The following is a 20,466-nucleotide window of genomic DNA, read 5'->3' on the forward strand; positions in this document are numbered from 1 at the left end:
CGCTGCAGAGGGACACAGATACTGCCCCACTGAGTGATCACATTTTGTAGCCAAGACCACAGCTCACCTCTGGGATAGGGGGTGGGGGGTAGGTGGTCAGGGCCTCCAGCTAGAAGCAGCTGTGCCCTGGCATGCAGACCTTCTGGGCTCTGGAGACTGGGGCCACACTGGCTGTACCCCTGCACCTCTGACCAGGCATAGCCTCCAGCTCCTGGGGGTCGCGGCCCAAACAGCTGTGACTCTGAGCCCCAACCTTGAGCTCCTCTGGGCCTCAGTAGACCCACTGCGGAGAAGGGGCTGCGGCAGGCGGAGAACATCCGCCAGGGCCACCAGTGCTGCAGGTAAGAGGAAGCACCATGGACAGGGATGAGGGTACGAAGGCAGGGCCCTGGAGTCCCTGGGATGCTCTCAGCCTAATGACAACATCTTACACACGTATCATAATTTATACCCTGCCAGCTGCTTTTGCATCCATGACATCCATTTGGTTTCACAGTAGTGATGTGAAGGGATCCTTTCTAAAGGTTACTTTGGAGATAAGGAAACAAAAGCACAGAAAGGTTGAGCATCTCACTAAAGATCACACAGGAAGATAGCAAGAGTCAAGGCTAGAATTTCTGACTCCCAGTTATCATTCTTTCCAGCAAGCTCCTAAGACCTGAGTTAATTTCCTACCTGTCAGGGGGCGGGGGTCAGTAGGGATGGGGAGGGGGAGGGGAACAAAGGCGTGGGGGGATGGGGAGAAGTAGGGTCGGAGTAGGGTCTGGCCGTGGTCTCTCCCCTGCGAGGAGGATCTAAGTGAAGACAGCACAGAGTGATAAATAGGGAAGGAAGGAATGTGGGGGCTCCACACTGACAGGAGCAGCTCAGGCGAAGAGGAAGCTGCTGTGATAAATAGCCACAGCTGGGGGTGGAGGAGGGGCAGAGCACCAACCTTGAGACTCCAGGGGACCCGACTCTACAGCTCTGCCCCCAGGCATTTCTGCGCAAGGCAGCACCGGGGGTAAGATGCCCCTTTGAAAGAACTAAGCAGTTATTGGTATTACCTTCAAAAAGCATATATACAGGTCAATGCTCTTTTGTTTATGTGAGATACTCCTAAATAATGAAAATGGAAAGAAAAAAAAAACACTACCCGAAGTTCCACCCCCTATGAGGAAAGATCTCAGATGCTCCTGGATGATGGGATTCTCAGCTTGATGCCAAAGCTACTCTGTTTCTCCTGGAGAAGTCACACCTAGGGAATTGTTATTTGGCAACACAAGGCAGTTTGAGCTCCTTCTAGAACAAGCAGCATAGGTCAAAGGCCAGGAAACCCAGGATAGGTGGCAAATCCATGGAATTAAACAGAAAAAAATGGCCCAAACACCAATGTTAGCAACGCACCCACGGCAGACCCACATGCCCACCTTCCTGAGCAGTGAACCAGAACTCAAGACATCAGGCTACAGGAAGAACAAAAGTCATCTCCTGGGGGTACCGCCCTGTGTCTCCCGCAGCCCGGGGCAGGGGCGGGGTCCTTGCTCTACCTCTTAAGAAGTGAGCCCTACTATGCAGGCACGCCAGATGCCCTGGGGGAGCGGGGAGAAGCCCACCCTTTGGAAGCTGGTCACCAGCTCGCCCAGTGGGCTACAGGGTCACCTGGCAGCTGGAGCTCCAGAAGCCAACAGCCAGAGCACATCAGGTTTTGCTGGGGGTGGGAGGGTGGGGAGCCCTCTCGAGCCCTCCTGTAAGGTGGGGCTGAAACATATTCACAGCAGATGGTGCTGTCGCCCTTGCTCCGGGATTCTCACTCCTAATTATCTGTGCTGTCAGCAAAACAATTAACCCTCAAAGAAAAATTGCGACATCCCCTCCCAACCATATGAAAAGGCAATTTTTCCCAAGGACGAGGGACACTCAGGGCAGCAGCAGAGGGAAAGTAGGGCAGCCTTGCGCTCGATTCCGGATCTCACTCACCCTGGGCTATTTTGCCATCCTCTGACCTCCGAGGTCTGCCGCACAGCAGCCCCGCACTTCCTTTCCCATAAAAAGAGGGGAGTGAGTCCAATCCCTAGGGACCCCTTCAGTCCCACAGCGCTGCCGTGCTACAGGCAGGCATGGTTCTCCCCTTTCGAATTCTAAGTCCTCTGGAGCAGAGATGGAGCTTCCGTTTGTTCCTCCATTCATCTGCTCACTTGCTTATCCACTGATTCATTCATTCAGTTATTGTGGAGACATAAAGAAAATGTCTATTCATGACCACTGCTTGGAGCTCTCTTCCCCTGAGATGTGGGAAGAGGAAGGAAGGATGGAGCAGGTCGAGGTGGGGGATGCTAGGGGCTTCCACACTTGGCACTAACTAGGCATCAGAGATGCAGGGTTTGATCCCTGGGTTGGGAAGATCCCCTGGAGAAGGGCATGGCGACCCACTCCAGTGTTCTTGCCTGGACAATCCCATGGACCGAGGAGCCTGGTGGGCTACAGTCCATAGGTTCACAAAGAGTTGGACACGACTGAAGTGAATGAGCACACACATGTGTAAGAGGGAAATCCTGCTGGTGCATCTGTGTTCTCTCTGCAGGTTCAGCTGCAGGAAGGCAGACTCCTCTCCAGAGAGCTGAATGAGGTAAGCAAGCCACCATGGTCTTCAGGGCGGGCCCGCAGAGGGGTGGAGAGGTGCCGTGTAAGGAGGACTCAAAGCCCCCATCAGACGCTGGGTGGGGGGCTGCAGGTAGCACTTCACCTGTGTTCATTGAGTATCTGAGGCCTCAGTGAATGAACCAGAATGCCCCTTCTTAAAGGAAGTGTTTAAAAGAAAGGAGAGCTTTGACAAGGCTGAGACATACTGATCATTACCCAAGGGGCACTATTTAAGACTGGGCTCGTTTGGCCTGTTTCATACATTATCATGCACTACCATGGGAAAGAAAGCAAGGTGAGCAAGAAATTGTAGAATGTCCACGGTCACCTGGGGCCATGTTTTTGCAGGCACCATCTGGAGAGGTTGAAGGGCTGGTGGCTCACAGACAAGGAACCCACAGGTGGCCACACGCACAGCCTTACTTTGGTCCCTATCCCCACGGCCTCCCAGGATCGCCCCTCAACAGACTGGGGAACTCACAAGGCAGAAAGGAAGGCCCAGATGTCTGGCCTACTCTGCCCCCAACCCCCATGGGGCTGCAGATCCCCTATTCAGGCAATGCTTTGGGCACCTGGAAAAGGAGTGTGGAAAACAGATAGGGTCTGGGGGTCGGTGGGGGCGGGGGTGGTGGGGTAGGGAGCTGAGACTCCTCCTCCACCACCATTTTGCCCAGTTCAAGCCTTGTGACATCTTTCTTCCATCTCCTTGTCGCCCATCCGGCTACCAGCTCTCGCCTTTACCCAGTGCCCAGGAGCACAGGCTCGGATGCCAGCTACTCAGCATAAAAGGAGTGTGTTTATATTCAGAGCAGGCCATTGCCCACTCAGAATCTGCCCACCCGAAGGCAGCACATGTGACTGTACCCCCTGCCCAGAGCCCAAGTGGGACAGATGCCAACCTCTGGCTGGAGACATTTCTAAATATGAGCTGGCACAAAGAGTCAGGTTCCCAGGCCTCCACTGCTCTGGGAGACCCAGCCAGGACTGTCAAGGCTGCCGGGAAGGAGAGGGGCTGGGGGCAGGCAGGAGCAGGAGGTGGCCAGCTGAGACAGCCATCAGTCCCAGAAACATCACCTGAGCCTCTCCCTGGCCTTCCAGCCTCGTTAGGGGGAGAGACAGGACTGCCCTGCACCCAGAAAGCCTAATCAATTGCCCAAAACCCTTGGCGGCAGGCACAGGAAAGCCACTGCTTGCTCAAATGCACATGGATTAAAAATACACAAATAGAATATTTTTTTTTCTTTCCCTCTCCTCAACCCCCTGAAGCCTAGGATGCTTGTTAAAAATAGCCTTGCTGTGGCATGGATCTTACAAAACCCAGGGGCTGGCAGGAAAATTAAGAAGCCATTGGAGGCAGCACTAAGTGGTTACCCCTGGGGAGTGGGCTGAGGAGGACTAGAAGGGGGTGCCTTTAAGTGTTTGCAGACATGCTGCTTGGATTTTTAACAAGCAGATATTATTTTTATTAGTTAGTTAGCTTTGGGTTTTTTTTTTTAATGGAGGTTCATCTATTGCATCTTCCTGCCTAAGCTGAAGGCTGAACTTACACTGACCTAGCAACATGGCAACTCAGTGCTGGCCGCCTCAGTGGCAAACAGACCCCTCAGCACACAGGGCACCAGAGGCAAATTCAACCCAAAGTCACAAATGGAGCATGAATGAGAGTCTCAGATCTATAACTTGATGGCTGTCTGACCTCAGATAAGCCACTTGAATTCTCTGGGCTACAGTTTCATTAACTGTAAAATGAGGCAGTTGGATTAAATGCTCAACCAGGTACCTTCTAGCTGTAAGCATTTCACAAGTTTAAGGATTGGAAAAACATCTAAAACTTGTCCTGTGTTTGTTCCCATCATGAACAGGCAAGGGGAATGTGCCCCTGGCCTGGGGTGCAGTTTTAAAATCAAGGGACAAAAGAAATCCAAATTGGAAAAGAAGAAACAAAACTGTCACTGTTTGCAGATGACATGATACTATACACAGAAAATTCTAAAGATGCTACCAGAAAACTATTAGAGCTTATCAATGAATTTGGTGAAATTGCAGGATACAAAATTAAAACACAGTAATCTCTTGTATTCCTATACACTAATAATGAAAGATCAGAAAAAGAAATTAAGGAAACAATCCTATTTACCATCACATCACAAGAATAAAATAACTAGGAATAAACCTACCTAAGGAGGCAAGATAACTGTACTCAGAAAACTCTAAGAAACTGATAAAAGAAATAAAAAATGACACAAAGAGATGGAGAGATATACCATATTCTCAAATTGGAAGAATCAATATTGTCAAGATGATTATACTACCCAAAGCAATCTTCAGAGTCAATGCAACTCCTAAATTACCAATGGCATTTTTCACAGAATTAGAACCAAAAACAAGTTACAATTTGTATGGAAACACAAAAGACCCCAAACAGTCAAAGCAATCTTGAGAAAGAAAAACAGAGCTGGAGAAATCAGGCTCTCTGAGTTTAGGCTATGCCACAAAGCTACAGTAATCAAAACAGTATGGTGCTAGCAGAAAAACAGAAATATAGGTCACTGGAACAGGACAGAAAGCCCAGAGATAAACCCTATGGTCACCTAATCCCTGACAAAAGAGCCAAGAATATACAATGGAGAAAAGACAGTCTCTTCAGTAAGAAGTGCTGGACATATAAAAGACTAAAATTAGAGTCCTCCCTAACCCAATAAACAAAAACGAACCCAAAATGGATTAAAGACCTCAGTGTAAGGCTGGATATTATAAAACTCTTAGAGGAAAACATAGGCAGAACATTCTCTGACATAAATCAAAGCAAGATGTTTTTCTAATCCACCTCCTAAAATAATGAAAGTAAAAACAAAAATAAACAAAAGGGACCTAACTAAACTTAAGAGCTTTTGCACAGCGAAGGAAACCAGAAACAAAACAAAAAAAGACAACCCACAGACTGGGAGAAAATATTTGCAAATGAAGCAAACTATAAGAAATTAATCTCCAAAATATACAAACAGCTCATGCAGCTCAATTAAAAAAATAATAATCAAAAAAATAGGCAGAAGAACTAGACATTTCTCCAAAGAAGACATACAGATGGCCAAAAAGCACATGAAAAGATGCTTAACATCATGAATTATTAGAGAAATCTGGTCAGAATGGCCATCATCAAAAACTCTACCAACAAAAAACTCCACCAACTGGAGAGGATGTGGAGAAAAAGGAACCTTGCTACACTGTTGGTGGGAATGTAAATTGGTTACAGCCACTATGGAGAACAATATGAAAGGTCCTTAAAAAACTAAAAATAGAGCTATCATATGGTCCAGCAATTTCATTCCTGGGTATAATATCTGGAGAAAACCATAATTTGAAAAGATACATGTACCCCAGTGTTCACTGCAGCCCTATTTACAATAACCAACAACACAGAACATGGAAGCAACCTAAATGTCCACCAACAGAAGAATGGAAAAATAAGATGTGGTACATATACATAAAGAAATGTTACTCAGCCATGAAAAAGAATAAAATAATGCCACTTGCAGCAACATGGATGGATCCAGAGATTGTCACACTGAGCGAAGTAAGTCAGACAGAGAAGGAGAAATATCATGACATCACTTAAATGTAGAATCTTTTAAAAATGGTACAAATGAACTTACTTACAGAACAGAAATAGAGTCACAGATACAGAAAACAAACTTGGGTTACCAGGGGTGGGGGATAAATTGGGAGACTGGAGATTGGGAGATAGATGTATACACCCTGCTGCTGCTGCTGCTAAGTCGCTTCAGTCATGTCCGACTCTGTGCGACCCCATAGACGGCAGCCCACCAGGCTCCTCTGTCCCTGGGATTCTCCAGGCAAGAACACTGGAGTGGGTTGCCATTTCCTTCTCCAATGCATGAAACTGGAAAGAGAAAGCGAAGTCACTCAGTCATGTCTGACTCTTCGCAACCCCATGGACTGTGGCCTACCAGGCTCCTCTGTCCATGGGATTTTCCAGGCAAGAGTACTGGAGTGGGTTGCCATTGCCTCACCCTACTACATACAAAATAGATAACTGATAAGGACCTACTGTATAGCGCAGAGAACTCTATTCAATGCTCTGCAATGACATATATGGGAAAACAATCTTAAAAAGAGTGGATATATGTATCTGTGATTCAGTTTGCTGTACAGAAGAAACTGACATAATATTGTAAATCATCTATACTCCAATAAAATTTTTTTAAGCTAAGCTTTTATCAAATCTAAAAAACTAAGATCAAGAGAGAAGGGGAAGGAAAGAAGCTGTTACGAGTGAAGAAACCAGCGTCATACCTTGTGGATGAAGTATGCAAGTTGGAAAGAGTCTCAGAGTGGGGCCCAAAATGTCCCAGGCTCAAATCCTGACTTCAGCTATTAGTAACTATGTGAACTCAGGAATTGTTCATCAGTGGTACAAACAGACCTCCTCATCTGTAACATGGGATATGAATATCCACCTCCAAAGGCTATTGTAATGGGACTTCCCTGGTCGTCCAGTGGTTAAGAATCCACCTGCCAATGTAGGGGACATGGGTTCCATTCCTGGTCTAGAAGATTCCACATGCTGTAGGTCAACGAAGCTCATGCTCCACAACTGCTGAAACCTGCACTCTAGAGCCAGGCTGTACAGCGAGAGAGGCCACTGCAATGAGAAGCCCACTCACAGCGACTAGAGAGCGGCCCTGCTTGCTGCAACTCGAGAAAGCCCATGCACAGCAATGAAAGCCCAGTGCAGCCACAAATAAACACATGTCTAAAAAACAAAGGCCGTTGCGATTGTTATATGTAAGGAAGTGAAAAAACACCCAGCTCATTGTGGGAGCTTAACATGCTTCCATTCTTTTCTTCCTCCTGTGGTTTACCCTCCACAGCACTGCAGGGCGATTAAGAGTGTGGGCTCTGGAATGAGGTTGGTCTTCCAGCTCCACCACCTATTCACTGCTGACTGTGGGCAAGCAGCTTCATTTTTCTGTGCTTCAGCTTCTTCACCTACTAAGTGGGAATGAACCAGGGCTGGTTACTGTGTTCCTGCCCCTCCTGGCCAACTGAGCCCTCAATTTTCAATCTTGCATCTTCCATAGATTTTCACAGGCCTCATTCCTTCCTGCTGTCTCTCTAAGATTCCTGGTGCATAGCTGCCCACCACCTGTCTGCCTGGCCCTTCCATACTCATTCCCTGTCCCCTCTCCATTTGGCCAGCTCTCAGCAGGCTGTACATCTGGCCAGGATTCTTTCCTGGAACAGGGGAATGTGTTTCAGCTCAGTGCTTCTCAAGCTTCAGTGTGCTTAGGAATCACCTGGGGATCTTGTCAGAACAGAGATGCAGCTTCAGATTTGGTGGGTCCCAGTTTAGGTCTGAGATTCTGTATTTCTAACAAGCTCCCAGGGGATGTCCATGCCACTGGTCTGGGACCACCCGTTGATTAGCAAGGCTGTAGAATGGAAGAATCCCAGTGTGTTTGTGTATGTGTGTGTGTGTGGATGTGTGTGTAGGGGGGATGGAGACAGGGACAAGGCAGGCCAGTTATCCAAATCAGAGAAGGAGTAGAATTTTAACAGAGATGGCATGAGGGAGACCAAGAAGATGAAAAGGAGGAGAGTGTTTTACAAAATGATGTGACATTACCCAATCAATAAAAATGATGTTTATTGAGATAATGCGACAGCACAAAAGAGGCCTATGACGTATTAACAGGAAAAGCAGACTGCCCGTTATTCTCACACACACATACACACGCTACATCTTTAACTCTGCCAAAGGCACATTTTAAAAACCTGATGGTAGGATGACAGTGAAGGCTGTGTTTCGGTATTATAACCACATGTATTTTCATTTCTTTGTCATTTTCTAGATGTTCTTGGCAAAGTTTTATCATTTTTGTAATTTAAAACTTACCTTCTATTCACTCCCAAATGCCCACTCCCCCAAATCGTCAGTTATCCTGTTACTGAGGTTTGATGTATTTTGAGCACAAACTGCCATCACTGAGAGGGTAAGAAAATGGTGCATTAAATCTCAGTCAAACCCCAAAATAAAGCAACCCAGATTCTGTTCTTCCTCTAAGCCAAGGGTCTAGCTCTTTGGAAGGCTGGTGTTGCCACCTCTCACTATAGCAACAGGGAGACCCTGGTAACCCCAAGCTTACAGTTATTAAGAGTAAAAATTGAAAGTCTGTGGAGAGATGTGCAGTAAGATGTTTCCCCGGGTTTGCATTGGACAGGCTGGGTTCTGAGCCCTCTCAGCCTCTCTTACAAAAAAATAGAAAGCAAAAACCAGACTCTAGGAGCACTTTCCCACAAGATCACAAGGTGTGCTTGGCATTTTCTTCTTTGTTTCCCACTTCAGGGCTGTAAGCTGCCTTTCAAACCAGTTTCTGACATGCCTGGAGGAAAGCTGTTCTAGAGTAGGAGTCACTGTCCAGTCCCTGCAGCCCACTGATGTTTGGGGCATGTTCACACCATTCCCAGCACCCCACCTCCAGGCTGTCTGTGTACCTCTATCTGGCTCGCCTGGCTTACCCCCACCCATTCACCCAGACCCTAACCCATTCTATGCAGTACCTCCTCAATTTGCCCTTGGGCAGGTGTTTCAGGCCCCCCAGCCTCCCATCTAGACCTTAGCTCTAACCTCTGGGAGGCTGGAAGGGGTCCCAGCCTTGGTCTGGCTGCTCCTGCCAGAGGTACAGTGTCTGAACCCAGGCCTGCTCTCCAGAACCCTGAATCTATTTTGCACTCTAGTGAACCAAGTTCAAGGCCCAGTTCTGCCACCATCTGGCTATGGAATCTTGGGTAGACCCCTTCACATCTCTGAACCTATAAACATTTAAAACTGAGTTTATAGGAGGCCTCCCTAGCGGGTCTTGGGAAAGCATCCACCTGCCAGTGCAGGAGAGACAGGTTTGATCCCTGGTCCGGGAAGACCCCACAGGCCACAGAGCAGCTAAGCCCAGGCGCCAAAGCTACTGAGCCCAATGCTGCAGCTACTGAAGCCTGCATACCCCAAGGCCCGTGCTCCGCAATAAGCGAAGCCACTTGCAGTGAGAAGCCTGCGCCCCACAACTAGAGAGTGGCCCCCGCTTGCCGCAATTAAAGAAAACCCCGTGCAGCAGCAAAGGCCCAGCACAGTCAAAACTAAACAAAGTTAAATTTTGAAAATGGGTTTATAGAATCTCAGGGTCTCTTTTGGTCCTAATATGGCATCAAACCAGCAGGAATAACTGTTTACAGTTTTCCTAGCAATACAGACCAGATATTTCACATACAAGGATGTTTAGACAACTGAACACTGCCCCTTCAAGCAACAAAATGTGTTTCATTTTAGCCCTACTGCACCAAGTTGCTTAAAAAAAAAAAAACGATTATACGTTTCTCTTCATTTTGTGGCAAGGAAGAAAACCTAACATTTGTCTGTGTACACCTCTCCCCAGCTTTGTTTCACAAAGCACTCACAGTGGCCAAGGTGCTGAAAATAACATAACCATAACCTTGTCTTCAAGGCCCTGTGGCATCTCTATGAGATGCTCTCCTACGTCAGGATTTGTCCCTACTGCTCCAGTTTTCTCTCTTCCTCTACCTGCCCCTCCCCACAGTAAGGTTCCCAGAAGTCACGCTACCTGTTAGGAATGGTGGCTGCCGTAAGAAGCTTCCTCACTTCTAACGTGCAGCCCCCTGGGCTGGGCGACAGTGGAGCTCTGAGAAAGGGGTCGGGTGGCGTGGCAGTCTCAGGATAAGGAGCCATGGCTTCAGCCATTTCACTGATTAGAGGCACTTGTCCCTCACTCTGCGATCCATGTCCTGGACAGCAGAGGTGAGAGCAGGCAGAGTTCCAGATAACTGAAGTGTTAATATCTGTGGCTTGACTCCACACCTAAACCAGCACTTATTGCTACTTCGTTGGCTGGTTTTCCCAGAGGGGGGCATTTAGAGATCACCAGAGTTGCTATCATTTCCACCAGGGCCAGACTAGAAGGCAAGCTCAGGTTTAGAATTTAATCCCAACTGTATACATCCCTGGGGTCACTCCTTTCTCCAAACTGATCCTCAAATTTCAATATGCCCTTGTCTGGCTTCTTCCCATAAGAGATGCTATAATTTCCCCAAATGAGGCTTTCTTTTCAGAGGAAGCCATCAATGGGCACTAGATCAGATGCCGGCTCATCCCTAAACCAGAAACATCTGGTACAGCCATCCCTGGCCACGCCCTCCATCCCTGGCCACGCCTCCTCTTCCTTCCCCACCCCCACCCCTCTACAAGGCAGCCACAAAACCTGGAAGCCCTCTGCCTTTGTCCCTCCGTCCCAGGTCAGAGCAGATATGCACCAACAAGCTCTTACTGTCCCCTGTGCACACCCAGCTTCCCACCTGAGCCCGTCAACTCCACATTTATTACCCACCTGTCACGCCCCCTGAACATGTGCACTTCCTGCTCCGTGCACGACTGGGCGCCCACATCACTCATTCTAGGGAGGACATCAGCGGAGAGCCTGGAGGTTGTGGTTGGAAAAGGGAATTTCAGAGTTTTCAAGCCTGGAGGTGGGCAGTTCTGAAAGGGTGCCTTTATAGAAAAGCCAGGCTGTAGGAGGGGGAAGCTTCTAGAAAAATATAAATACTCAATCCACTCTGAGACCAAGATGGGAGATGGTTTACAAAATGCTGAAGTTGGTAAGAAAAGGGCAGGAAATGGGGGCAGAGGAGGCCTGGAGGTGGATGTGGGAGGCTGCTAGGAATGAAGGTGAGGTGATGCATAACCCAGGTAGAGATGGAGGAGCTGAGGAGGCTGAGAGGGAGTGCCAGCACCATGGCAGGTATCCAGCGCTGCCTGCCGAACAGACCGGGCCCGAGATGCCACCTGGAGGGTGTCCGAGAAGGGGCCTCTGCAGACCCACAGCCCTGCTGGGTCTGACCCAGGGAGCAGCGTGGCAGTAAGGAAATGAGCCGACAGTAAAACAGCATGAACCTTAACCACCACCAAGAGCCAGGTCTCCCCCAGGGACAAGTCAAGTCAGTTCTCACAGCGACCTCACCCTGGCACCCATTTCTGCTTTGGCATCTGGTCTTCCCCAAGGGGAGGACCATATACTATCGGAGCTGACGTTACCACCAGAGCCAGTTCAGAAGGCAAACTCAGGTTTAAAACTGAACCCCAACTCTGTACATCCCTGTCATTCCATGTCTGCGTCCAGCTCCCTCTTCCACGAATGACCAAACCGAGGCTTAGAAACAGCCAGCAACCAGAGTCTGAATTCAAATCCCCTCAACTGCCTGGCTCCCGGACGTGCCCCCTCAGCTGCCAGATGTGCCTGCCGACCCTCTCGGTTCCTTATCAGCACAAGGATGGTGGCTCCGGTGGGCTTTGCTCTAGGGGACCCTGCCGTCTCCCCACATGAAACACTGCACCTCATGTGCTCCCAGCGTGAACACACTGCTCTAAGTCTCCTGCAGAGCCTGAGATGTGCGGCAAGATCACTCCCTCAGGGAGGGCCGGTTTCCAAGAGTGACAGCGTGTACACGTATCACCTGGCCGTGTGTGTGGCCACCTCTGCTCAGACACACAGAGACGCAGGTCGGGAGAGGGAGCCTTGAAAGGCAAAGACAGATCCTAGGACACTGGACGCTGGGGGTGCAGAGGAGAGGGAGCAGAGGGGAGCAGGGAGAGGGCAGCTGGGTCTGGAGGGGTCTTTTGATGCAGCCTTGAGTGTGGCAGCTGGCAGGATTCGAGAAGCACCTATTAGCAGCTTGGTGACTTCAAGTGGAGAAGCTGAACAGCATTCTAGCAATACATGATAGGGGAGGGAGGAGTAGAGGAGGAAGTCAGTGTTCCCTTTATTTCCTGTATAAAATGGGCGTGGACAAAGGAACCAGAAGAAGAGAACAATGATACATTTTCTCTTAATGCTGCGACGGTGCTAAGTCGCTTCAGCTGTGTTTGACTCTTTATGGCCCCATGGACTATAGCCCACCAGGTTCCTCTGTCCATGGGATTCTCCAGGCAAGAATACTGGAGTGGGTGGCCATGCCCTCCTCCAGGGAATCTATATGACCCAGGGATCAAACTCACATCTTCTGCATCTCCTGCACTGCAGATGGATTCTTTACCGCTGAGCCACTGGGGTTGGCTCAAAGACCAAGGCTCCATCCTTTTTTGTTTCCTGCGTCCTTCCTAATGCCTGCCTGGCCCCGCCCGCTGCACTGCACAGCTGCTTCATCCAACAGGTTTTAGTGTGCCCCTGGAGTGTATTTGGTCTTGTCAAGATGATGAGTGGGCAACAAATTAATGCTTTAACAGATGCATGAGGGCACGCATTGTCTCGTGAGGGAAGGCGGAATACCCACCTTCCAAAGCAGAAACCCAGAGTCATCCGGTCCTCAGGTGATGCTGAATAAATGGTGCCCACGGTGAGTGCTTTAGGAGGAAAGTTCAGAGCACAGACAAGTCTCAAGGTGGTGGGTTCTCCCAACCTGGAGGTATTCAAGGCAGGATGACTGGCAGGAAGCAGGGGAAGGAGGGAAAGTCCAGTCCATTGGGCCCAAGATAACAAGGCACCTAGAAATACCCTGCCCAGCAGCCACAGGAGGGGCACATGGTGCACTCGTCCTGGAGGCCAGTTTTAGGGAGCAGGGAATACGGCAAAATTTTCCATGAAGCTCCCCCAGGGCAGCGACCAGGCCTTTTTCATTTTATGGTCCCTGCATGGAGCATAGTGCCTGCCATGCTAGGCACTCCCACAGTCCTCCAAGAGTGAAGGGCTCCGCAGTATTTAGTCTGCACTGTCCGATGCAGCACTGAAAGCTATGCTTCTTTTGTGCATGTCCACTCTAACTAGACTGTGGGCTTCTATCCAAAACTGCTTTACTTATTGGTTTGAGTACATATTAGCTTTCCATGAACACTGTAACAAATGATTACAAACTCTGCAACTTAACACAAGTTTATTATCTTACAGTTTGAAGGCCAGAAACCTGACATGGGTCTCATCGGGCTAAAACCAATGTGTTAGCTGGGCTATGTTCCTTCCTGGAGGCCTTAAGGGAAGATCCATTCCCTCGCCTTTTGAAGCTTTGTGAAGCTGCCTGCATTTCTCGGCTTGTGAGTCCCTCCCTCCGTCTTCAAAGCCAGCAGTGTGGCATCTTTCTGACTGTTCTTCTGTTGTCACGTCTCCCCCTCTGACCGCAGCCAGGCATGGTCCCTCGCTGTTGGGGGACTCATGTGTTTTGACTGGGCCCACCTGGATAATTCAGGCTCCTCTCTCCATCTCAAGGCCATAGCCTTAACCACATCTGCAAAGACCCTTAAGCCATGTACAGGTTCTGAGGACTGGGGAGTGGACATCTTTGGGGGCCATTATTCTACCCACCACAAACAGAAATACCTTCACGTTGTTCACAATTGAAATGACACAAAGGGCTATAAAATGCAGTGTTCTCCCATCCCGGTCATTCACGACCTACTTCTTCCCGTTAACGTTTCCCCCATAGATCTGAAGCAGCTGACATGCACACATACATGGCCCACCTCCTGCCATGTACTGGCGTGAGAGGTAAGCTTGATTTGCCAGAGAAGCCATGGGTCACATATCCTTCTTGTTGACTATGGGGCTCACTTCAGGTTTGGACTCAGGAAGCCCTTGGGGATCACTGCTGCTCACAAGCTCTCAGACTCTTGTTGGTGATGGGGGCAGGGACTGGCGAGGAGGATAAAACCAGCAGCCAGCAGAGGAGGGACACAAGCTCCTTGGATGTAAAGGAGTGGCTTTGTGCATCTCCCACCTAACAAACTGCTCCTCCCCCACGGACATCCCACCAGGTTGGGCGCCAAAGGGCTTCCCCAGTGCAGAGACCATCTTACTTCTGCTTAAGGAGGGACTCTCAACAGGACTGTGATTTAGAGGACATGACATGTGGTTTGGGGTTTCCGGACTCCCAGCTGCATCCTGAGAGACACTATGTTCCTGCCCTTCATCCATTCCTGGCAGAGATGTTGTTTAAATCAAATGGCGCAATATGTGTGAAGTCAGTTTTGATCTAAAGATAAGCTAAATGGCAACTTTGATGAAAGTGATTAAGATTTCACAGCAGCAATTGCTGGGCTTGGGAACCATTCCCCTTCCCCCTGCCAGCCCAGCTTGGCTCCATCTCTGCAGCAGGGTAAGCTCAGGCTGGGGCACAGGACCCAGGATGCTACCCACTGGCGGATTTCTGTCTGGCAGAGCAGGAAGGAGGCTGGAGGGGAGAGAACAGAGCGCTCAGCCCCTACAGGTGAGCCTGAGGGGCCCTGGCAGGCCTGAGGTTGGGGGGCTAGGGCCCCACCCTCTGCCCAGCCCCCTCCTTCACGTCTATTTGACCTCTACTTGGCCTGCCAGGTCCAGCTCAAGGGTCCCCTCTGCTAGGAAGCCCTAGGCTGGGATCTGGTAGCATGTCAGGAGATAAAAACATGCCTCAGAGAGTGTCATGTGAGGAGCTGAACTTCAGAGAAGACCAAAAGTGACCAAAGTTAAAGACAGCAGCGATGTGTAAACAAGTGAGCAAAGTGATGTCAAGATAGAAGGTAAGTTAAAAAGCTGTGACCTCTGTGTCCTGGGGACCAGGGTCCAGGCTTTCCTCACCCTCGGCTCTCAGGGGTTCCTTGGACAAACCGTCAGCCAGACTTGCATGTGCTGTGTGCTAAGTCGCTTCAATCATGTCTAACTCTTTGTGATCCTATGGATGCAGCCTGCCAGGCTCCTCTGACCATGACATTCTCCAGGCAGGAATACTGGAGTGGGTTGTCATGCCCTCCTCCAAGGGATCTCCCCGACTCAGGGATCAAACTCATATCTCTTATGTCTCCTACATTGGCAGGCAGATTCTTTAACACTAGCGCCACCTGGGAAGCCCTCCAACAGCCTTCAGTTCAGTTCAGTTCAGTCGCTCAGTCGTGTCCGACTCTTTGCGACCCCATGAATCGCAGCACGCCAGGCCTCCCTGTCCGTCACAAACAGCCTTAGACATCTGTATATGAGAGTTCTGTCATCAGCCCTGCCCAACTCACACAGCTGTTGTACATTAAGTAAAAGAAAAGATGAGAAAGTTCTCTGGAAACCTAAAAGCAATACAGAGATAGAAACTGATATAACAATATCAGCTGCCAGAAGATGGGACTTCACAGGATTATCCTGTGTCTTTGCTGTGTCCTGCTGTCTGCACAGAGCTTCCTATCCTCTACCTCCTGATCCTCAAAGCAACCCTGTGATTCAGGAAAGGACAGTCATACCTAATGTACAGATGTGAAAACTGAGGTGCAGAGAGCTCAAGCCCACGATCACAAAGACCACAAGGGGCATAGCTGACAGTGGCGTCCAGGTCTTCTAACTCCAAGCAGTGTTCTGTTCACCACAGAGGCACCCAGCATTGCCTAAAAGCACAGCCTCTGCTGTTCAGAAACCCTCCTTCTCCTTTAATACTGCCTCTTCTCCTAGCTTTGCTGACTGATAAATGCACTTCTCCAGGCTCTTTGTAACCAGCAGTGTTGGGGAGGTAGGCAGGCTACAGACTGGGCTCAGCTTCTGACCCTCTGCAGGGCTACAGAAGAGTCCCTGTCCCCCAGTTTCCACCAAATCTGTGTAAATTTGATGCTAAAACCACTTAACGACCTAATCTAGGTGCTTCCAGGAAATGCACTCAGGCCCTTCTCGAAGGACCAGGCCTTTGTAACAACACCAGGAGCAGGACAGAGCCAGGTGCACAGAAAGGGCACCCAACAAGGTCCTAGGGGCTCCATGGACATCTTCTCAGTCCTCTCATGATAACTTCAGGCCGGCATCAGTATCAACAAGGAGCAGAATGGCCGCATGACCTGCCCACTGCCGTCACACAGCCTGGAAGTGCTCGGTCACAAAGGGCCCCGTCTGCATTTTCCATCGCAGCATGGGTAGGAGAGAGATGGAGACAGACGCACAGAGCTGGGCCTCCTGTGTTTCCTGACCCCACAGAAAGGGCTTTATCTGCGCTTCAAGCCACTTTCCGGGCCTCCCAAATTTTCCTTCCTTCAGTGAATTAGGTGGGAGAAAAGACAGCCAGTTGGTAGCAGAAATTAGACTTCAGTTGTCAGATACAGGCATTCTATAAAAGCAGTGACTAGGGATGGGACTGCCTGGGAATACACCTGTGTAATTCACACCTGTGAGCAAAACTCCAACTTTCTACAAACAGGTGTGTTCAGCTGACATAATCAATCTCAACATGAACACAATTAATGACTTTGCTCATGACAGGTTCTTGCTGGAGCTTTATATGCACTATATATACTGTTCCCACTTACAGACCATCTTATATGGAAAAACCTGACTTTGGAATAGGAAAATAAGGAGGCAATTAATCCTCTGGCAAAAGGACTCACCTGAGATTTCCTCCACTTCTCGTCATCCCCAAATACAACTAGTAGAGTTTCTCTTCCCACCCAGAGCATAGGTATCCAATGGACTTGGAAACATGACTTGAGAAACACAGCTATTTCCTTCTTTCCTGACTGCGAATCTAGCACCAATTTTATCCCTTCTTGCCAGTTAAGCAGGAGAGGAGAAGGCTAGTGTGTCACGGTTGGGCCTGAAATGTAGTAGTACATTCCCTTCAATGTTCCAATAAAGGAGAGAAGATAGGGGGACTAAAGAAGCTGGATAGAGCTATTCAGAGCTCAGGCTTCCCAGGTGGCTCAGTGGAAACCACCTGCAAAGCAGAAGACACAGATTCTATCCCTGGGTCGGGAAGATCCCCTGGGAGGAGGGGACAACCCACTCCAGTACTCTTGCCTGGAGAATCCCACGGACAGAGGGAGCCGGGCAGGCTATGGTCCATGGGACTGCGAAGAGTTGGACATGACAGAAGCAACTGAGCGTGAGCACATGCACTGTGAGCCTGCCAAGCACACTGATGCCTCCCTGTGCCATCAGCATCCGGGCCTCCTGCCTCACACCACCCAGGGAACATTCTCATTGACACTCTCTAGGGGAAGCCTCAGCGTATTTTCCCCAAAGCCACTGTGTCTCCTGCTTCCTCTGTGATCACACCTGGACTTTATACTGTATCTCTGCCTCCACACCTGTCAAAGTTAACCTGTCCTATGTCCCTTGCCATTGATTCTTAGAGAAAAGGACTGCCATGTCAACCTCTTGTAAGGGGACCTAGAATGTGGTGGTGATGGTGGTTTAGTTGCTAAGTCGTGTCTGACTCTTAAGACCCCATGGACTGCAGCATGCCAGGCTCCTTTGTCCATGGGATTCTCCAGGCAAGAATACTGGAGTGTGTTCCCATTTCCTTCTCCAGAGGTTCTTCCCATCCCAGGAATCTAACACAGGTGTCCTGCATTGCAGGAAGATTCTTTACCGACTGAGCGAACAAGAGCCTCTTGGAGAGAGTGATGTTTTGAACAAAAGGATATAATCTCTAATAGTGAAATTTCAAGGACAGTGAGGAAGAAACAGGGTGCAGGATAAATGGGGGGAGGGAATGACAGAAAAAGCACTGAGATTCAGCCTTGAAATCATGTCACACGGACTGGCCATGAGCGACTACTACTAAAAAATCTGTTTTTCAAAAGTTAAGACTCAATTTCCAGATGTCAGCTTTGGGGAGCCAAACTACTGTTGATCTGTGTCCAGTTCATCATGGAATAAAGTCTGAACTCCTCACCCAAGCCTTTCAGACCTTCCACGGCCGGCTCCCCCTTCCTGCCCCTAGTAGGAATCCACTCGGCCTCTGGTTTCTCTGCTGGCCTCAGACCTACTCTGGGCTTCCCAGGTTGTGCCTCTACACACTGGCCCAGCTCCAGGGACCCTCTCATTTGTCAGAGCAACCACAAGGCACAACTCCAGGGGGACACCACTGCCTTCCCAGGTCACACGTGTGCAACACAGCACAGTCCTCCAGTCTGCCCGCCTTCACCAAGTCTCTGCTGAGGACGCCTCTCCCCCACGGCACACTCCATCTCCCCAACCTTCTTGGTGCCCCCATCACCTTGGGATCACTTCAGTGCTTTGACACTGACTGTCTCATATTCCCTTGATCTGGATGGGTGGGACTGGGTCCCCGACTAGAGCATAACTTCCCCGGGGGAGGGGGGAGCGACTGGGTCCTGAGTCTGTAGAAACCACCCTCACTCCCAGGCTAGTGGGTTGAGAATTTGGCATTGGTTTTCACAGTGTGATCCTGGGAGCAGCAACCAGCACCTGGCAACACAAATTTAGGAATGTAAATTCTCGCCCAACCCCCCTCCCCCTCCCCAGCCAATGTCAGACACTCTGGAGGTGGGCCCAGCACACTTTTTAGCAAGCCCGCCAGGCAATTCAGGACGCACAGGAAGTCTGAGAACCACCCAGGAACGGGGTTCTCTGTGCACCCTGCTGGGTTTGCTGAATTGATTAGCAGCGTTTTCCAATTCGGAGAGGTTCAGGCCCACTCGGGGCTACCCGTTTCACTGGTCCCTCATGGGGACCCAACTCCCACGTTTGGTCTAAAGAATCAGAACCAGCTGCTCAGAGAGCCTCCCCAGCAGCCCGACACACTGTCATGTCCAGGCTAAACACAAGCAGCACCGGCAGACAGGCTGCCTCCAGCTCTCCTCCAAAGGGCACCCTGGTCAACAAACCCTCCCTAGTGCAACTAACTAGGTGGGCATAGTATTCATCGACCGACTTGAGTTGAGCAGCGTCCTCATCTCCCCACCGAGTGACCCTTCCCAGCTGCGGTAAGTACTTTTGCAACCCGGAGCTTGGCAGCTCCAAGACCCCCCCCCACCAAGTCCCTCACACCTTTCACAGCCTGCCCCCGCTAAACCCCCAACATTCCAGCTCCCAGGCAGAACTGGGCTGGAGAGGGGAGGTCAGACAGGAAATAAAGAGCCAGGTTCCCAGCCCCACTCCAGACGCACAGACTCCGAATCTGTAGCAGGGGGGCCCAGTGCTGAACCGGCTTTCCTGGAAAATCTTATCATCAGACAATCTAAACACAAATCCGCCCTCCTTCCTGGACAGATGGGGAAACTCAGGCCCCAGGACAGTGACTTGGGGCCTCCCAGACCATCCCAGACCATGGAGCACTCTCGCCATCTCCTCAGCCCCTCTCATGGCCTGGATCTCCACCCAGCGTTCCTAACACACACTTCTGAACCCTCCACTAGCTCTGCCTTGCCTCCCCAGTTAAACTGCAAGGGTCTAGGGGCGGCGCCAGGCCACAGTCTTGAGTTCCCCCACCCTTGCTCCCACCCCTTAGTACTGTGCTCAGAGCTGGGCACAGGAAGCATCAGTAACTGGTCCAGGAACGCTGACCTGCCCAGGCAGCCCGCACTCAGCAGCAGCGTATGCACTGAGATGAATCCACCGGATCACCAGATTGTCACCTTGAAACACCCTAAAAGATCTGTCCCAGGAGAGCTAGAGAACATACACACTCTGTGGGGAAGCCAACAGCCACTTGAAGAGCTGCCCAGAGGGGAGGCCAGAGCAACGCTGGTGGGGGATACAGGGGATGAGGGTGCAGGGTCAGAGGGGCAGGCTTCCCCTCCTTGTGGATTCTGCTCAGAGAAGCACAGCTGGGAAACGGGACACAGCGCTCACACTTTCTCACCTCTGCCTCTCCAGAGCCCTGACGCTGTCACACCGGAAAGGTGACAATGAAACCGAGACAAAGAAGAGCTCCGAGGAGAAAACACGCCCGCCCAGTCACTGGCTCACAGGGAATCCTCACAGATGCCCCCTCCCCGCCCAGAGCGCGGGACACAGGCCAGGCACCCCCACCCCCACCCCATGGCACGGAGGTGACTGTCTGCTGAGATCTGAGCTGCCGGGGCTCCGG

At 50.2% G+C, this 20,466-nt stretch overlaps 1 protein-coding gene across 1 annotated transcript in view; it reads right to left on the reverse strand.

Moving 5' to 3' along the window:
- Window positions 1-20,466, reverse strand: part of ZBTB7C (zinc finger and BTB domain containing 7C) — a 382,426-nt gene that overhangs the window by 307,130 nt on the left and 54,830 nt on the right. The gene's annotated exons all lie outside the window — the stretch shown is intronic.

Source organism: Ovis aries, chromosome 23 (assembly GCF_016772045.2).
Source record: "Ovis aries strain OAR_USU_Benz2616 breed Rambouillet chromosome 23, ARS-UI_Ramb_v3.0, whole genome shotgun sequence".
Lineage (NCBI taxonomy): Eukaryota > Metazoa > Chordata > Mammalia > Artiodactyla > Bovidae > Ovis > Ovis aries.